Source organism: Balaenoptera physalus (genome assembly GCF_965194825.1).
Source record: "Balaenoptera physalus genome assembly, chromosome: 7".
NCBI lineage: Eukaryota > Metazoa > Chordata > Mammalia > Artiodactyla > Balaenopteridae > Balaenoptera > Balaenoptera physalus.
In genome coordinates, this window is record NC_138886.1 from 63948240 (window position 1) to 63953425 (window position 5186).

General features: G+C 39.9%; 1 protein-coding gene across 11 annotated transcripts in view; it reads right to left on the reverse strand.

Moving 5' to 3' along the window:
• NFIB (nuclear factor I B) overlaps positions 1-5186 on the reverse strand; it is a 236558-nt gene that overhangs the window by 153041 nt on the left and 78331 nt on the right. The gene's annotated exons all lie outside the window — the stretch shown is intronic.

Below are 5186 nucleotides of genomic sequence, written 5' to 3' on the forward strand. Positions count from 1 at the left end.
GTATTCACATACGGGTAACCCCCAACTTACTAAGGAATAGAGCTCCAAAAGCTCATAGGCGAGTCAGTGGTCTGGACCTCACATTGAAATCTCCTATCAAAACAATATCATACAAGGTGACTAGGTTTTCATACCAGCCCACAAAGCCCAATTCAACCCTGAATGCACTTCAGCTATGATACCAATAGTACCAACATGAAATCTGAGTCTAGGGAAGCTGGCTTGAAGACTCATGCCAAAGTGAAGAACAAGTCTTTATACAGTGAATTCATTCATTCAACAGACATTGAGTACCCAGAGGCTACAGAGTGTCAGTTTTACATGTTCTAATTCTGGAATTAAAGAGACCTGATCTTTAAATATTAACTGGAGATAAAATAATGCCTTAAAAGAAATTAAAAAAAAAAAAAAGAAATAAGATAGGTAAAGTCCTTGGCACGTAAAAGATTAACTAATTTTAGTTCCTTTCCTTCTTTCCCAAGGGACAAAAAAAGAAAAGGGGGCCTTAGCTTTCTCTATTTAAATTCCTAAAGAAAGCCAACCTTAACTTCCAAACCCTCTTCTCTCCCTGTGGGCACTCCCATCTCCCTGACACCCGTCCTCCCAGGTCCTGTGCCCCATGCCAGCCACCCTGGACTTCCCACTGTTCCAGGCCCTAAATGCATCACCTCTCAACCCAACCTTGTCCTCATTCCTGCAGCCACTAATGTCCACCAGGTGCTAAAAGAAAAGCAGATGATATGAATTTAAAACAATTGCTTTTGGTAACTGACATTTATTTTTTAAGAAAAAGTCTGTCAATCCCAATGAATTTCTAATTAGTGTAATGTTTCAGACAGTGTAAGAGTGATGTAAAAGAATTCAGGAAGAGTATAATTGGAAGATGTCTGGGGACAGGGAGACAGCCATTCCTTTATTCCTTCAGAGTGAAGAAAATGCAATGAAGACTCATAGAGTTTTATGGAAACACAACTTCAAGTGGGCCCACATGCATTGGAATGTCCAAGAAGACTTCTATGTTGAAGGCCTTTCCTAGGATATAAGCCCCATGAGAGCAGGGATGTCATCTGTTCAAAGCAACCCTGAATCTCAAGGACCTAGAATAACTTCTGCTACATCGTTGGCACTGAATTGAAAAAATGTGGAAAAAAGAAAGGACATTGGCTTAAATTTAGACCTGACGAATGAGTAAAACTTAGCTGGGACACATGGGATTAGCAGAAGTGAAGTCCCTTAGGTAGAAAAGAGTAGGGCTCTTTGGCAAATTTAAAGAAGAAAACGGAGACTGTCAAGATGATGAGTCAGAAGCGCTAGGGGGAAAAGTAAGAAATGAATTTGTAGAGGTGGGCAAAGGCCAGATCTGGCTGGGCCTTTCAGGATGCATAAGAATTTGAGACATTTTTTTCAGAGACTGCCTAACTCCCTCATCTTGAGGCCCCGACTTGGACTGAATGTTCCACAACCACAACAGGTCTGATGCAGTGGCAGGGAGATTCTGGTGTGGGAGGCATGGAGGAAGAGCAGCAGCAGCCTCTGTATGTGAGGAAGATGAGTAACTCGAGCTATGCCTTTAGAGCTACCCTACCTGTACTAGAACACGCTGCTAATGAATAAACAGACCATGGATATTTGAGTCCTTTGCCTAAGGCTCTTCCATGAAGAAAAATCATACTTTGAGGCATTGTTTATAAGTTCAGACTGCTTGCTAGCTAGCCAAGCATGCTGGGATAGTTCACTGAAAGAAAAACCTGAAAAATGAAAACATTTTACTCCTGAATCTCTGTGTGTGTGTGTGTGTGTGAGAGAGAGAGAGAGAGAGAGAGAAGGCGAGAGGGAGAGGGCGAGAGACAGAGGGAGGAGGGGGGAGAGAGAGAGAAGGGCAGAGAAAGAGAGACAGAGAGACAGACAGAGGGAGAGAGAGGAAATTCTGTCAGGGGGCTGACTTTAAAAGAATGGAGGATTACACACTTCACTGTTCAAGGGTGACAGAGAGAAAACGAGGCTGGCACCAAGCAGGAAGCCCAATCCTGTCTGAATAAAACACTGCACATTTATGCAATCCCTGGTACCCGATCTTTTATCACAAACTATTTTGATTGCAAAGAGAGAAAAGCGCTAAGTAAAAATTATTTACTCTGGGTCTATTATGAAAAGAACAGATTAGCTCCCTAACACTCCGTTCTTTTTGAAGGTGTATTTTCTACCTTCCCGGTATGATTTATATTAATGAGAGGTTTAAAACAGGTTTTAACTTAAGAATGATTGCTGATGGTGAAGTGAGTAATTATACACCTTCTGACAGGACACGTGAATGGCTCATACAAGGGAACTGCATAACATGCCAAGCTAATCCTCCCTGCATAAAAAGGGAGAATACTTTGCAAGCTGGCCGATTTTAAGCTCCAGTTAACAAAAACCCTTTTTGTTGGAGCCTAAAACAAGAATGGGTTAACAAAAGCAAGGAGGAAAAAAATCTCATTTTTTTCCCTTCTTCACAAAATATAGTATTACAGGACTTAAAAGTTTTGAAAGGCCACGATGCGGCTGAAAGACCTGAGAAAGGGGCAAGGTCTGGGCCCACAACGACAAACTGAAAAGAACGCAAGGAAAACCAGAACCTCTTATCAGTAGGGAACATTATGATGTGATTCTAGTTTATTGTCGTTGTTGTTTTTTATTTTTAACGAGTTAAAGGTGTAGAGAGAGGGAAGGCGCCAACACTCTCTGGCTAGGTAGAGATGAAACGGGTTCATGGATGTTATAAAGGAAAAACCTTAAGCCATGGTGGGCGAGTCAACAGCGTGTGTGCCATTTCTGCATGGCTGCATTTTTCTCATACAAGAGCCACTTCTGGACAATAACAAGACCCCTAAAGCATCTGCTGAGGGATTACGACCCAGCTACACTGAGAAATGCTCAGTTAACACAGAGCGGCCGTGGGCTTAACTCTGTGCATGCCTGGCCTGCCCACCACCGAACACACAAAATGCACAGTGGTCCTAGATGCTGTCTGAAGAAGACACTCAGCTGTTGGCACCACTCACCCGCTCAGGGAAAGGCAAGGAAGAAATAAAAGCCACCACATTTACTCCACATAATGGGGATTGAGAAAAGGAAGACTGGAAGACAAAGGTTAGCAGGTGAAAAGAAAGGAAGCCCGGAGGTCCACTTAATGTCTTAGAGGGCTAGAGATCAAGTCTTAGTATTATATTCTTTTCTAAGATGGACATCACCTTAGAAAATTTCAAATTCGAAATTTAAGGAACAGAATCCTTATACTCCTCTTCTATGTCTCGTAAATGATTCCTAGAATCCTAAATTTTGACAAGTTCCTAAGATGAGTTGAACTATTCGTCCTACTTTACTTAAATATTTAGATGGATTCATTGGCCACTGTGGTGTCTTCTGCACCTACAGGGGGCTATGATCACAGAAGTCAGGAATGCCCCCACCTACTTGCAGGGTCCCCGGACACAGAGCCCAGGGCTGCCAGGTCTCATCTAGCAAACTGACACGCCCAGCCGGACAGGTCAAGAGGGCAGGCCTGCCTCTGGTTCCTTCCTTCTGCTAACACATGCTGCATTTGCTCTTGACAGGATAGAGCAGAACGTCTTCACTTTTTAAGAAAGCCAAGGCAAAGAACAGGAAGCTGAAGTTGTGGCATTTCCTAAACTAACTGTATTACTACTGCTCTTCAAAAGATCCTTTATACACATGTGGTTTAACCCTAAAGATAGTAAATCATGTTGAAATTGTGATATCCACACAAATATAGCTTTAAAATACTCTTTCCAAATGCAAATAATAAGTAAATCATTTCTATTCCTTCATGGGTAACTGCAAACTGAAATTTCTAGATGTGGAGGAATTTCTCAGAAAGTGATACCCAAACTTTTCATGAAAAACATTTAACAATTTACCATAAAGAGGTTTGGTAAAGTTTGAGGTTCAGCATTCAGCTCTTTTGCGGTTATTCTTTAATATCTGTTTGCAAACTGCATATATTGCAAGGTGAGCCTATATACAAGGCAGAATTAACTAGTACTGTGAGCTGAAATATTTCAGTTTAATTAGAGTCCATCAATTTTGATCCGAAATAATGAGCAGAGGACACTTTCGTCATCATTAGCACTCATTCCGATACTCAAAAGGAAAATTGTTCTGAAATGTATACATCTTCTTACATATATAAAGCATCTATTGATTATAATTACCAAAACAAAAGTCAAGGGCAATGCTTTTTTATTATGTTACATGTCAAGGAAAGATGCTTAGAGAACTTCTGTAACCCTTGGAAACACAGCATTGGAGCCTGGAGTCTTTTGACTCACTGACTCACTGTCAAACCTAGGAGAAATTATCCTGCAGTAAAATGTCAGAGGATTACTCTCTAGATTGGATGGCAGAGAGATTCGAGTTCTCAGCATCAGAAACATTACAAAATGCACGTGCCAGAAAAGTACATGCAATGAAAGTACTGGGAACAAGAACCCATTAACTGCAACATGTAAGAGAGAAACTACCGCTTGATGTAGCAGGATAAGAAGGAATGAGACTGGGGAGAAGAGGCATGCAGGGATATTATTAATCTATTTTTAAATTTTTGTTTCTTTATTCATACATTCATTAAAAGTTTTTATTTAATTATTTTAAATCTTATTCAAATAAATTTAAACAAAATTTTATTTCTTAAACTGGGTGATGCATGCATGAGTTTGCTGAAACATTTATATTTTTGTATGTCTTAAATATTTCAAAATACATTTTTAAGAAACTGAACCAAGGGAATTAGAATAGGAATAATGAGGTGAAATCACCGGATCAAAGAATTGTAGGGAAAAAAGTAGCTTCAAGGATGTACACTTGGTCTCTTTGAACAGACCAAGAACAACCTAATATTTTCAACTTTAAATCCTTTACTATAATCGGGGTTCAGACGCGGCAGTCTTAGTATGCAGGCCTTCACAACTGGTAGGAGCTTAATAAATATGTCTATTGATGATAATGATAATTTTACTCAAATAGGACATTACAGAGAATGTTAGATGATTGAAAATCAATATAAAGAACAAATACTATGTCAGAATAAACAACTTCACATACAGTGTAAGAACCTCCAATGGAAACTTATAAGGAAGACTGGCAGACTGATTCTTTTGAGGAATTCCTAAAACAATGTTTTTGCA